The sequence below is a fragment of the Cervus canadensis genome, chromosome 1 (assembly GCF_019320065.1).
Source record: "Cervus canadensis isolate Bull #8, Minnesota chromosome 1, ASM1932006v1, whole genome shotgun sequence".
Taxonomy (NCBI): domain Eukaryota; kingdom Metazoa; phylum Chordata; class Mammalia; order Artiodactyla; family Cervidae; genus Cervus; species Cervus canadensis.
In genome coordinates this window covers 94654624-94670825 of record NC_057386.1, presented here as the reverse complement: position 1 = coordinate 94670825, position 16202 = coordinate 94654624, and positions in this window count along the sequence as shown.

Genomic DNA, 16202 nt, shown 5'->3' with positions numbered 1-16202 from the left:
AGAGGTAAGATTGAAATGATGAAAAAATAACAAATATGAAATGATGAAGGTAACAATGAAACACACTATAAGCAATGAAAACAAGATGCTCAAACAAGTTGTTAGGAAGTTCTGAACTCTATTAAGCACTCAAATTAATGGCCTCCCTTCAGTTGTGTCCAACTCTGTGCAACACTATGGACTGTACCTTATGAGGCTTTTCTGTCCTTGGGATTCCTCAGGCAAGAATACTGAAGTGAATTGCCACGACCTCCTCCAGGGGATCTTCAAAACCCAGGGGTTGAACCAACATCTCTCTTACGTCTCCTGCATTGGCAGGCAGGTTCTTTAACACTAGCAACACCTTGGAAGCCCTAGTTCATTTGTTAATCTTCATTTTTAATTGAGTCATAGCTTTTCTTGAGATATACAATTTTGAAAATATGTTAATTATCTCACAAAATTGTGATTTCCCAAAGAAATACCTAAAGAAAAAAAAATTTGTTCTCACATCTGCTATGGTAATTAAAAAAAAAAATTCTAATATAAAAAAATTTCCCTGTACTTTAAAAGTTCTCTCTTAGGCACTCAAGCTTATTTGCAAATGAATATTTTATAGTGGTTCCCAAGGACTCTTCCTTTCTGCAGCATTTTGTCTTTCACAGGTGAGAAACTTCAACTGCCCACAGTAATTTTATTTGGTCCTATACTATCCTTTCAAAGCAGGTGCAAAAACCTAAAGAGCCATGATATTCATCACTCAGCAAGATTTTTATGTCTGTAACACTGCAAGAAAGCTGCGAATTTGATTTGAGATTACAAAGTCCTAGGAGAATTGAGTTATTAGTCAGCATCATGCCTAACATAAGCTCTTTTAATCTCTATTACATTGATTATCTCTCTTCTGACTTCAGTGATTTTCATTTAAAGTCATGCCTGTATTCTCAAAGCTTTCCTTCCTCTAGTTGACAAACAAGAAAAATAATGGTTAATGAAAGCAGCATTTGTATATAGGGCAGAAGGGACTATATCTAAAATGTGATATCAGAACTCTACACTGCTCTATGATAATATAGTAAAATTCTGTTTGAATAGAAGTTATAATAACTCTTAGCAATGAACTATAGTAATTTTTCATGAAAGTGACAATGCTCAAACATTACTGTTGTTTATATAATTTTACATCAGATTTCACTAAAAGATAAGAATCCAAGAATCACTGAGCTCAATTCTTCTACCTATAAAAGTTTTTTCTTTCCCTTTCTGATATTTCAAGGCTGTCAATAGCATTGTTCTTCTAGAAAATGACAACATTTACTAACTTAAGCTTGTGGCTTCATTAATTAAAGAGTAGACAATAGGCCATATTCCTGAAAATATTTGTAGGTATTATTTTTAAAAGAATAGGAAAATATTGCATTTATCATACCTAGTTAATGAAATATCTGGCTTAGTTTGGTTGTACATTTCATATATCCAATTAAGTCTTTTTATGGATGCGGTATGTTCTGAATCCTAAGCAAATAATTACATGGCAATAATTGAAAATAAAGAAACAAAAAACAGATAATTTGGAAAATATTTAGATATTGCTCTTATCATTTTGAACTATTTTGTAAAGTCAATTAATAAGTATCATTCTTACATAAATTCTATTAAACATTTTCCTGAAAATTCATTAGCTTATAAACATGAATAATCATTTTAGCAAGATAATTTTCTTTAATTCTAAGGGGTTTTGGAAATAGATATGCAAATAACTGGTCTATATCTGTTTCTATCATAATAATCCAACAGTGAGTTATAAAAAAAAACCACAAATTTTTTATATACACTATTAATAAAAGTTTGACAAGTTATTTAGTCTGTTTAGCCATAGGTAATTGATTCTTGTTCTTCCAGTCTTGAATTATGCAGTCTGTTTTCATGAAGTCTATTTCTGGACTAAAAAAATTTGAGAAAACTGTCTTTTAATATTGTCTGAAAGAAGCCAGTTCATGGTGATACCCTCTTAGACTGGGAAGCTGGTGTGAATGGTAGAGTCCTGGGGAGAAGATATAAGTAATCTTAAAAAATACAGGTTGAAGAATTGGTGATGAAATATTGTTATGTTTCAGTTTACTTTCAAGTGGTGCAGTAACAGCCAAATACCTCTGCTGTATTTATACAATGATAAGAAAGTGATATATAAAAATATGCAATGTAATTAAATATAACTGAAACTAGGAAATTAGTAAATTAGTATAGTATAGTAATATTTTTGCTATTATTCCTCAAATTTGTTCTACTTAAGAAAATTTTCATAATAAAACACTGGGTAAATAATCAGAAGATAATATAAAACTAAAGTTGAACATTTCATCTAAATTACCATTGGAGATACTTTAAATCATGCAAATATTTTATTTGTTTGCAAAAACCTTGTACACTATATACTGTGCATAGAGAAGCTGGAGAATGTTAACTTAGATTAAGAGAAGGAAAAAAAAAACAAGTTAATATATGCTCTGTGTATTCAAATCGTTGCCCTTTTAAAGAACTTGATATAAAAGTTATATAGGAACAGAGAACGCTTCCAGGGTTATACATCTTTCTCTTTGGTGTTGAGAATTTATACCATTAAAATAATTTAAGATTTTCTTGTGTGGTTAAAGGACTAAAGAATATAGAGGAGTCTTTTTCAAAGGTCATAAATGTGAGGATCAGTTCAGTTCAGTTCAGTTCAATCGCTCAGTCGTGTCTGGCTCTTTGTGAACCCATGGACTGCAGCACGCCAGGCCTCCCTGTCCATCACCAACTCCCAGAGTTTACTCAAACTCATGTCCATCGAGTTAGTGATGCCATCCAGCCATCTCATCCTCTCTTCTCCCCTTCTCCTTCCACCTTCAATCTTTCCCAGCATCAGGGTCTTTTCCAATGAGTCAGTTCTTTGCATCAGGTGGCCAAAGTATTGGAGTTTCAGCTTCGGCATCAGTCATTCCAATGAACATTCAGGACTGATTTCCTCTAGGATGGACTGGTTGGATCTCCTTGCAGTCCAAGGGACTCTCAAGAGTCTTCTCTAACACCACAGTTCAAAAACATCAATTCTTTGGTGCTCAGCTTTTTTTATAGTCCAACTCTCACATCCATACATAACTACTGGGAAAATCATAGCTTTGACTAGGTGGACCTTTGTTGGCAAAGTAACGTCTCTGCTTTTTAATATACTGTCTAGGTTGGTTATAGCTTTTCTTCCAAGGAGTAAGCGTCTTTTAATTTCATGGCTGCAGTCGCCATCTGCAGTGATTATGGAGCCCAAGCAAATAAAGTCACTGTTTCTATTGTTTCCCCATCTACTTCCCATGAAGTGATGAGACCAGATGCCATGTGAGGATGAGAAGGTTTAAATATCAACTTTTAGGTGTAAAACATATATAAGTAATTTATCTTAGTGTATGCTTTTATATATATATTATATATATGTATATAATTAATATTATAAAATGCATTTTTGAAATAAAAGACAGGGTAAAATACAGAGAAAAGGCATTCAGGAGTAAATTTTGCTGAAAGAAGAGGCTAAGAGGACAGGTATCCATACTTGTATTGTACTAAGATATCTTATGCTTGTATGTACGTCAGGTAAAAAGAGTTGTTGAGTTCGGTGATGACTTCTCACTGTGCCAATAGGAGCAAAATGAATCAATAATTTAAGAAGAAAATACTAGAGAGACGACTTCACCTGCTAGCTGTAAACCAGTTGGTTATTTCTATTATGTGAGATATAAAAAGATGTATTTTGATGCTAAGAGTTCATAATACCTCTATTTGTGTAGAATGCTTTTATCTTGCATGAAATTCAATAAATATTTAGATTTCTAAACCACACAAAGTTACTTTCTGTAGTACTGGACTCAAATTCTAAAGTGAATTTCAATTGTTTTTGCTTATAGATTCAATTTTTAACAAATGGAAAATATTACTTTTCATTATGTTAAGATCCAGATATTTGGTACATTTCCTCTTCAGTTTGTTTGACACAAAACTTCATTACTATTATCTCTTCCCTAATCACCCACCTCAGTGTTAATTTTATTTATTAATTTATATTTAGAAAAAATTTATCTAAAAACTGTCCTAAATTCCAAATACCATGGAATTAAAATATATATATTTTCTCTGTGTGGCACAGATAATTTATTATGTAGAGACAATAATTTTATTATATAAAAGTGTATAGCCAAACAAGATAAACCAATTTTTCGGCTCCTACACTCATACCCATTCACTAGCAATAAACTAGCAAAAACAGTTAACAGTTTGGAGCTTGTATTTCCAGGTATTTTATGTATATGTGGGTATGGATATATTTATTTATATATAATATATATACATAATGTTTACTATAACACACTTTATTATGTTATGTAATATATTAAATGAAGCAATATTGTTCAATAAGAAGTTTCTTTTTAGTAGTATTTCCTGTGTCTCTTTTCATGTCCATGGATGAAAATCTATCTTACTCTTTTTTAAAGCTTCATGGAGCAGGACTTTATTTCCTTTTGAGATTTGCTGTAATACTCGAATCACTGGTTATTCACCTTGTGACCAAGCATTGCCACATAAGATTTGAGTCTATGTTTGGTGTGCTGTTAACTGTTTTGGTAGTCTTATTTTACCTAACACTGTGGATGAAAAATGATCTGTGGAGATGTGCCATAAAAATAACCTTTTCATGTCAAGGGAAGTCTCAGTGATGATCATGGTGTACAAATGCAACTTTCATAAAAATTCAAAAAATTTTTAAAAGACAGGAAAATTTACACATCTCATGCCCCTTGTAAATTCAAATATGACAAACTTGAAAAAAACACTGGCACAGTGTCAATATCATAGATAAACTTCTATTGGAAATTTGGTTTCAGCACATCATTTATATTGTTGAACTGATGAAACAATAAAAGTCTAATTGATTAAATTATAGTTATATTAGTAATTAATATAACTTGCCAGGTGGCACAGTGGTAAAGAATCCACCAGCCAATGTAGATGTTTGGAATGTAGATTCAAATGCTGGGTTGGGAAGATCCCATGGAGAAGGAAATGTATTTCCTTCCTCCAGTATTTTTACCTGGAAAATTCCATGGACAGAGGAGCCTGGCAGGTTACAGTCCATGGAATCACAGAGAGGAGGACACAACTGAGCACACATGCTACACCACATACATATAGAAATTAACTTGAAAATATGTTTTGGTTTTATATCTGCATAAATGCTACTAAAAATTATATATAAAATACTATAATATTTAATGTTTTAATAAAAATCTTTGTAAGATGAGTAGTTCACAATAATTTGACTATTTCTTTAGCAGGCCATACTTTATTCAATTTTAAAAGACATTGACATGGAAAACAGCCTCAACACGTATTATATGATGTCTACTTGCTGTTTCCTGAACATTTTATTTTGAAGAATATTCTATATTTTAAATATATTTAATGTCAAAAGTAAAAATGAAGGCATAGCTGGTCTATTCAATGAAACAAAAACTAAAAGAGTTAAACAGAGGAAGAATTTTCCAATGTCACTGATGATCCACTTGAAAATAGAGACTATAAAATTCATTAAGAATTTTATAACTATGACAGCATAGTTTCAGTTCAGTTCAGTCACTCAGTCATGTCTGACTCTTTGCGACCCCATGAACCACAGCCTACCAGCCCTCCATGTCCATCACCAGCTCCCGGAGTCCACTCAAACCCACGTCCATTGAGGCAGTGATGCAATCCAACCATCTCACCCTCTGTCTTCCATTTCTCCTCCTGCCCTCAATCTTTCCCAGCATCAGGGTCTTTTCCAATGTGTCAGGTCTTCGCATCAGGTGTCCAAAGTACTGGAGTTTCAGCTTCAGCATCAGTCCTTCCAATGAACACCCAGGACTGATCTCCTTTAGGATGGACTGGTTGGATCTCCTTGCAGTCCAAGGGACTCTCAAGAGTCTTCTCCAACACCACAGTTCAAAAGCATCAATTCTTCAGCACTTAGCTTTCTTTATACTCCAACTCTCATGTCCATACATGACCACTGGAAAAAATCAAGACAACAATGAGGTACCAATCTCACACTGGTCAGAATGGCTGCTATCAAAAAGCCTACAAACAATAAATGCTGGAGAGGGTGCAGAGTAAAGGGAACCCTCTTACACTGATGGTGGGAATGCAAACTAATACAGCCACTATGGAGAACAGTGTAGAGATTCCTTAAAAAACTGGAAATAGAATTGTCATACGACCCAGCAATCCCACTGTTGGGCATATACACTGAGGAAACCAGAATTGAAAGAGACACATGTACCCCAATGTTCATCGCAGCACTGTTTACAATAGCTAGGACATGGAAGCAACCTAGATGTCCATAGGCAGATGAATGGATAAGAAAGCTGTGGCACATACATAGAATGGAATATTATTCAGCTATTTAAAAGAATGCATTTGAATCAGTTCTAATGAGGTGATGAAACTGGAGCCTATTATACAAAGCGAAGTAAATCGGAAAGAAAAACACCAATACACTATATTAATGCATATACATGGATTGAGAAAGATGGTAACAATGACCCTGTATGTGAGACAGCAAAAGAGACACAGATTTGAAGAACAAACTTTTGGACTCTGTGGGAGAAGGTGAGGGTGGGATGATTTTGAGAGAATAGCATTAAAACATGTTTATTACCATATGTGAAATAGATCACCAGTCCAAGTTCGATGCTTGAAACAAGACACTCAAAGCTAGTGCACTGGGACAACCCTGAGAGATGGGGTGGGGAGGGAGGTGGGGGGGGAAGTCCAGGATGGGGGACACAGTACACCCGTGGCAGATTCATGTCAATGTATGGCAAAACCCACTACATACTGTAAAGAATTAGCCTCCAACTAAAATAAATTAATTAATTAAAAAATAAAATCAAACAAAAGATTTTGCATCAGAATAAACTTCTCAGGGTCTGGATTTAACCAAAGTCTTGCGACAGCCTAAGAAGTGGTTATTCAGTAATGACAGCTAAATCTTTATAAGAATAGCTGATTTTTTGATATTTCAACTTGTCATCTTCCCATCTCCTCTCCCCAAGTCCATAGTAGCCTTTCTAATGACAGCCTCACAATCACGAAAGCTGTGAAAACTGGCAGTCTTGTAGCTATTGGAGGGGGTAGGCCTTGTACATAGTTGATCCAAAAGCCCTATCCCTGGAGAATTGCCGCTTTTGACATTGATGGAAAGTTCCTATAAAAATCCCATTCCCAGGCCTGATTGGTTCCGAGCTGGATCAATGAAAAGAAGTTCTCTCCCTCAAGCAGTCATTGAAAAACTTAGTGATAATTACTTAACATCACAGCAGGCTAAAGCAATGATACTAATAGGGACAAACAAGAGGAAACTAAAACATTGTGAGGAACATATGAGAAAGAAGATATCCATAGTAGTTTTGAAAAGCTTCTCATTATGCTAGGGATCTAAAAGGCCATGTGCTTATGCAGGGCTGTGTGTATGACAAGAAAATCTCAAAGAAACATTGTTGCTTCACTTGTGGCTGACTGAAACTCTATGTCAGCAGAAGGTAAAGACAAAGAAGAGTTGCAAATCGCCACTATGATCTCAGAACAGAAATGTTGCATCTTAACCAAATGTGAAAGACATTGATTCTAGGCATAAGGGAATCTCTGTCAAATCACTACCTAAACTCTAAGCTTAATGAGCAGAGACTTCAGTAGTCAAACATGTCAGGGAAAAGAGACTTTATGAAATCAGTTCAGGAAAATTACTAAATAGCAACAACAACAACAACAAAAAAATCCCCCACAGTTAGTACCATCAACAAAATATAAGCGGGAGAGTCTGATATCCACATTTTCCACTTACTTTATCTAAGACATTCAGTTTTCAACAAAAAAAAAAACTTTTTTTCAGTAAATTATTAAATCATTACATCACGCTCAGTATCAAGTAAACAAAACAGCCATTAGAAACTTCCTGAGAAAGAATAGGGACGGGGGAGGCTTCCCAGGTGGTGCTAGTGGTAAAGAACCCACTTGCCAATGCTGGAGATGTAATAAATGCAGGCTCAATCTTTGGGTCGGGAAGATCCCCTGGAGCAGGGTATGCAAGGCACTCCAGTACTCCTGCTTGGAGAATTCCATGGACAGAGGAGCCTGGTGGAGGGTTGCAAAGAGTTGGACACAATTGAAATGACTTTCCATGCATGCAAGAAAGAACAGATGTTGGCCGTACTAGACAAATATTTTAAATTAATTTTTAAATTATATTCAAAGAAAAAACAGGAATCATGTTTAGAGGATTAAAGAAAAGTATGGATTGATATCTCATGAAATACAGACTATCAAAAAAGAAAAAAAGAAAAAAAAAACCCAAAAAGGAAACAAAAAGAAATTCGGGGGTTGAGAAGTATATTGTTAGAAGTCCTTACAAAATTCTTTGAAATTTATTCCCACATTGTGAAGGTATCCAGTAGTGGGGCCTTTGAAAAGTGACTATGGCAGGAGAATGGAGCCCTGATGAACAGAATTGTTCACGCCTTATAAAAGCACCTCCAGAGAACTCTTTCATTCCTTCCACCAGGTGAAAACATGAGATGATGACATCTATCTATGAACCAGGTAACATGTCCTCACCAGAAATAAAGTCACCAGAACTTCGAGCCTGGACTTCCAAGTCTCTATAATTGTGAGAAATGAGTGTTTGTTGGTTATAAGCTATGTAGTTCATGATAAATCTGGTATCACAGCCCAGACTAAGACACATAGTAACTGATATTTTAAGTAAGCACAAGAGGAGTTCAAATCTCTAACACAAGAGGAGATTTGAGTTGACTTAAGAAAAAATAAGCATACTTGAAAATAGGTCAATAGAGATTATCCAGTCTTAGAAGCAGAGAGAAAAAAAGAATAAAGAAAAAGTGGAGATAGTCCCAGATGTCTGGGGGACACCACATTGTTTAGCAATGTGCAGACAATGATAGTGACAGAAGCACAGCAGAGAGGAAAAGGCAGAAAGTATATTTGATGAAACAACACAGTATAATTCCCCTATATACACACCTTCAACCTGTGAGCTTTCAAAGATGTGAATGTGTGTCCTCATGTCCAGTCATGTAGGTTACTTCACGTGTCTGGCATACATTGTCACATGTGTGTACCTTCTAAAAGCAGTTGTGCTTTTGTGTACTTTACTGTAAAGTACTATAGAGTACAGTAGTACGATACCTTTATTTCAAGCCTAGGATGTCTGGAGGTAAGCATAAAAGCAGTGACTTCTTAGCTGATACAGCCAAGAAGTGCCAAGGCAAGAAAGAAGAAGTAATAGAAGAGATTCACAATGCGGGAATGGCAAGTGGATTTTCTTTATTTGAGGAGGCACAATTAGTTTTTAAGGAATAGGACCTGAATGTAGAATGGCATACAAATGTTTCAGCAGTCATTCAGAATGCAACCCAGTGCTACCATGCTATTTATGATAAGGGAAAAAAAAAAAAAAGAGCTACAACAAATACATCACTGGATCATTTTGTCAAGAGGGTAGATAGAATTGAATCCAGCAAGGAACCAGAAACTGCAATCATGTTATGTGTGGATGAAATTGCAGCTTGCCCTCTGTCTCCTATCATTGATCCTTCAGCTCTGCTGTCTCCCACCTTCTCTCCTGCCTCTGGTCAGAAACTCTTCTTGCCTGTTCAATGGCAGCCTCTGTATGCCAGCTATTGTTTTGTACCACTGTACTTTTCAAGGTACTCTACATATGATTAAAAATGTTTTCTTTATGATTTGTGTTTATGTATTATTTGTTTGAAAAATATTATAAACCTATTTGCAGTTCAGTACTGTATAGCTGATTGAGTACCTAGTTGGGTACCTAGGCTATTTTTGGTGGACTTTCAAATTTTGTTGGACTTACAAACTGGACTTATGGAAAAGTTCTTGGAACAGAAGTCATTTGTATGTAAGGGGCTTAATCTAGTCAAAAAACATCTATATTGGATGAAAGCATGATTTATATATTCAAGAAATTCAGAACTTTAAGAGGTAGGAATTTAAAGATATTCACACCTAAACATATTCTAGGGAAGCTGTCAAGAGCTGAAAAACAGACCCTTAAAAGCAGCATGAAATAAAAGACTCATCACTTATGAAGGATCCTCAATAAGAATAACAGTGGACTTCTATAAGAACCATGGAAGTCAAAAAACAGTAGGCTAATATATTCAAATTGTTGAAAGAAAAAATCATCACAAACAATTTTAAACCCAGGAAGCAATCCTTCAAAAAATGAAGATAAAATGAAGATGAATTTTTAAAAATTAATGAAGAATTTATTTCAGGAGACCTGGGCTGTAAGAAATTCTAAAAGGAGTCTTTCAGGCTTAAATGAAAGGATACTTAGAAATGAGTTCAATCAATCCAAGAAAATAAAGATCATTGATAAAATGATAGGCTTATTTAGTAGATATTGTGGGTTTACTTAAGAACATGTCAACAACAACAACAAAAAGAACAAATCAATAAAGCAAAAATTGCAATAAAGTCAGTCAGATGAGATTGATTTCTCAGTGCATATAAAAGTTACTGATGATCCTACATGCAGGGAAGCAAAGGAGACACAGATGCAAAGAACAGACTCCTGGATTCAGTGGGAGGAGACAAGGGTGGGATGATCTGAGAGAATAGCACTAATACATGTACCTTACCATATGTAAAATAGTTGACCAGTGCAAGTTTGAGGCATGAAGCAACACACCCAAAGCCAAAGCTGGTTCTCTGGGACAACCCTGAGGGATAGGATAGGAAGGGAGGTAAAAGCAGGGCTCAAGGTGGAGGGGACATATGTATACCTGTGACTGATTCGTGTATGACAAAACCATCACAATATTGTAAAGTCATTATTCTCCAATTACAACTAATTATTTAAAAAATGAAACAAAACCAAGTTATGTTTACACTTTAATATACTTTATTATGTGTGTAGTACCCTATGTATAAAAAACAGTGTTCATATCTTAGTGACTGAACAGTGGCAACATACGTTAACTAGAATATACTTTATTGCTAAAAATTGCCAAACATCATCTGAGCATTCAGTGAGTCATAATCATTTTACAATAGTAATGTTCAAAGATCACTGATCACAGATCACCATAACAAATATAATAAACAATAAAAAGTTTGAAATATTGTGAAAGTTACTAAAGTGTTATACAGAGACATGAAGTGAGCAAAGGGTGTGGAAAATATGCTGTAGACAAACTTGCTCAATGAGAAGTTAACAGAAATTTTCAATTTGCAAAAAGCACAAAATCTGTAAAATTTGGTAAAGTGGAGTGTGATAAATCAATGTGTACTACACATAAACAAGCAGGAGAAACAGTATAATTTTAAAGATTTTGATTTTAAACCTGTCATCATCTAGCTTAAAAGGCAACTGATGAAAGCAATAACCATGAAGTTACATAGATGGTTTACAGTGTATAAAGACATGATTTGTGTGACAAAAGTAACATAAAGAAGACAGGCAGATAATTAATCTACTTTGAGAAAACATTGTATATGATTCTGAAATTAAGTTAGCATTAGTCTAAGCTATAAAAGTTTATGTAAATTGATGGAATTATAATGCTAAGGCAACCACTAAGAACAGATATCTAAATATATAGTAAAAGAAAAAAAGAAAGGGAATTAAAATGGAGGACAAAAAAATGTTTACTTTGCATGAAAGAAAACTGAAATGTAGGGATACAGGAGTGTATGAAGTTCAAGACACATGTGAAGCAAATGACACAATATCAAGCACCATTTTTATTTATCAGTATTTTCATTAACCTTAAACATATTAATTATTCCAACGAAAAGTCACATATTGGTAGAGGGACAAAGGATGTTATTCAACTATACATTATGCCCAGGTAAATGCTTTAGATGAAAATCAAAAATAGAAATTTAAAGGGAAGGAAAAATTATCCCCTGCAAATAATAAACAAAGGAACAAGATTGGATCTATTAATATGAGGCAACCTAGAATTTAAGAAAAAAAGTTACTAGAATCAAAGAAACATTTTAAATGATAAAAGGATCAAATAGGAAGATACAGAAAGTATAAACAGGTATGCACTTAATAACAAAGTTCTAAAATGTATAAAGCAAAAACTGAGAGAGTTGAAAGAAGAGATAGAAAATTCAACAGTAACAGTTGGAGAATATGGAAAAATTATTTTAAAAAACCTAAACAACTAATGGATCTGTTAATAAACCACGAGGAAAATTTAGAAATACTGTTACAAGAAAATAAAGGCAATGCTGGGCTGGAGGAAGCAAAAGCTGGAATCAAGATTGAGGGGAGAAATATCAATAACCTCAGATATGCAGATAACACCACCTTTATGGCAGAAAGTGAAGAAGAACTAAAGAGTCTCTTGATGAAAGTGAAAGAGGAGAGTGAAAAAGTTGGCTTAAAGTTCAACATTCAGAAAACAAGGATCATGGCATTCAGTCTCATCACTTCATGGCAGATAGATGGGGAAACAGTGGAACAGTGGCTGACTTTATTTTTCTGGGCTCCAAAATCACTGCAGATGTGATTGCAGCCATGAAATTAAAAGACGCTTACTCCTTGGAAGGAAAGTTATGACCAACCTAGGCATTATATTAAAAAACGGAGACATTACTTGGCAACAAAGGTCCATCTAGTCAAAGCTATGGTTTTTCCAGTGGTCATGTGTGGAAGTGAGAGTTGCACTGTGAAGAAAGTTGAGTGCCGAAGAATTGATGCTTTTGAACTGTGGTGTTGGAGAAGACTCTGGAGAGTCCCTTGGACTGCAAGGAGATACAACCAGTCCATCCTAAAGGAGATCAGTCCTGGGTGTTCATTGGAAGGACTGATGCTGAAACTGAAACTCCAATACTTTGGCCACCTGATGCGAAGAGCTGACTCATTTGAAAAGTCCCTGATGCTGGGAGGGATTGGGGGCAGGAGGAGAAGGGGACAACAGAGGATGAAATGGTTGGATGGCATCACCAACTCGATGGACATGGGTTTGGGTGAACTCCGGGAGTTGGTGATTGACAGGGAGGCCTGGCATGCTGCGGTTCATGGGGTTGCAAAGAGTAGGACACAACTGAGCGACTGAACTGAACTGAACAAGAATCATATTATGGAATAAAGGACAAAATTCATGATTATTCATAGAGATGCAGAAAAAAAAAAAAACCTGATAAAATGCACGTTTTACTGTCAAACATTCAAATAACTAGGAATAGAAACAGACTTCCTTTACCTAATAAAGATGATCGAGAGATAAGTTACAGCTACATTGTATTTTATTGTTAAAGACTGAATGTTTTCCTTTTTTTTTTTTTTTTGTAGGTAGAGAGCAATACAAATATCTGCGCTTTCTCATCTTTCATTTAATATTGTATTGGAAATTCTATATAAGGAATGAGGCAGGAAAATATTTGAAAAGACATCCAGATTAGATAGAAAGAAGTAAAACTTTGTATCTGTAATGTGATGCATAGAATTGTGCATGTAGAAAATCCCAAGGAAACCACAAAACCATAGTTAAGACTAAGGTCAGTAAGTTTACAGAATATAAGTTCAGTATAAAAAATTATTATATAGTAGCAAAGTCCAAAAAGTCCCATTCACAATAGAATCAAATTAATATAATATTTGGGAATAAGTTTAGCAAAAGATATAAAAATATTTTTATTGACAACTACTAAACACACTTGACTGAAATATTAAAATTTCTGATTAAAAATAATTTTAAAAATATCAACATAAGGGAAAGCTATCACACATGTTTATGGATAAGAAGACTAGATATTGTTATTATGGCAAAATTTCCTAAATAGATCTACAAATTCAATGTGATCCTTCTTAGATAATGATGACAATAATTAATGATAATAAAAAAATTTAGGATGAAAGCATCTTCTGGAAGATTTTGATGCCTCTTTCTTACACTGTTTGTTAGGTGAATTTCGAGATCTCGTGTTTATCATTAGAAAAATATTACTGTACTTTTACTGATGATTTTGTGATAGCATTCCAGTCCTCAAATCTGAATTCTAGGAATAGAAGTTCAGTTTCCTTTATCTTCACACTGATTTTGCTAGTATAGTCTTAAATTTATAGTAGATACTCAGAATCATCATAAAGCTATTCATCCACATGCAGCAAATTTAGTTTGCCTCTGTGATGAAAACAATTTAAAATCACTGCTTGAAAAGTCCTTTTATTATCTATTTTAAAGTGTCACTCAAAAAGAAATGATCCATGATAAAAACAACAAATCCTTTAAAATCAGTTGATGCTAAAGACAGATTTTCATAACTTGTGGCAAATTTATAAGCCGCATCTATCATTTTAAAAATCTTAACAAAGAAATAAAGATGATCAGGGTGTTTCATTTCTCTTTAAAAAAGAGGTTCACATAACATTATTCCAATAGGTAAAATTTAATCACAAATGTTTTATATTGAAATCTAGAGATGTTGCTTATAAAACTATTTTTACTCTTTATTGTTAAATAAGAAGAGATATTCCATATAAGAACACCTGGAGCTTCTACTGATCAAAGGTTGAAAGGAAAACTAAGTCTCTCTCTTTTTTTTTTTAATTAGCTCTAATTGATTCTAATAGAGATAAAGTGTGTAAACAGAGTTTCTAGGAGGGGAGGCTAAAGGGAATTTACATCAGTGTCAAACACAGATTATGCCTAAAGTCTTTGCTTTCTGATAATTCAAACTAAGGAAAAGCTAGTAAAATTAAATGTGTATATAAAATCAGATTCAAATTAAAAAAACAACATGTTTTAACATCAAAGAGCAGGCAAGTCTCACACCTAACAATGGTTTATTTCAAAGATGTGCTTAAATAAATTTTATTTTAATAACTACAGTATTAATGCTTTATTTAATTAATACAGAAAACATGCAGAAGTATATGTACTAGATTAAAGATGCAAGAACATCCATTCAGCCTGAAGACTACTTGATGTACACTCAATGGTTTGATCTTGACTCTTTGATGCTTTCTTTTTTTAATTTTATTTTTGGCTCTACCAAGTCTGGGCTTCCCAGGTGGTGCTAGTGGTAAAGAACTCCCCTGCCAATGCAGGAGATGAGGGTTCCATCCCTGGGCCAGGAAGATCTTCTGGAGGAGGGCATGGCAACCCACTTGAGAATTCTTGCCTGGGGAATCCTATGGAGAGAAGAGCCTGGCAGGCTATGGTCCATAGGGTCACAAAGAGCCAGATATGACTGAAGTGACTTAGCACGCCTGCCCCAAGTTTTAGTTGTGTTATGTGAGATATTTATCTGTTGCTTTCTTTTAAATGGAATTTGTATTTTCTTCTTTTGAAAGTAAAACATCACTTCTAAACCAGGACCACACACCCTCTTAATCTCCCTGGCTTAACCTGAGAGTCTTAGAAACTGTCCCTGCTTAGCCACTGGATGAATACTCAGTCTGACTATGAAAATACTGATAAAATTATGTTTTTAGAAGGATGTCTTGCTTTGCATCCTTAAAGAGATTGGAATACCAGACCATCTGACCTGTTTATTGAAAAACCTGTATGCAGGTCAGAAAGCAACACTTAGAACTGGACATGGAACAACAGACTGGTTCCAAATAGGAATAGGAGTACATCAAGGCTGTATATTGTCACCCTGCTTATTTAACTTATATGCAGAGTACATCATGAGAAACGCTGGGCTGGAAGAAGCACAAGCTGGAATCAAGATTGCCAGGAGAAATAGCAATAACCTCAGATAGGCAGATGACACCACCCTTATGGCAGAGAGTGAAGAGGAACTAAAAAGCCTCTTGATGACAGTGAAGGAGGAGAGTGGAAAAGTTGGCTTAAAGCTCAACATTCAGAAAACTAAGATCATGGCATCTGGTCCCATCACATCATGGGAAATAGATGGTGAGACAATGGAAACAGTGTCAGACTTTATTTTGGGGGGCTCCAAAATCACTGCAGATGGTGATTGCAGCCATGAAATTAAAAGACGCTTACTCCTTGGAAGGAAAGTTATCACCAACTTGGATAGCATATTTAAAAGCAGAGACATTGCCAAAAAAGGTCTGTCTAGTCAAGGCTATGGTTTTTCCAGTAGTCATGTATGGATGTGAGAGTTGGACAGTGAAGAAAGCTGAGCAC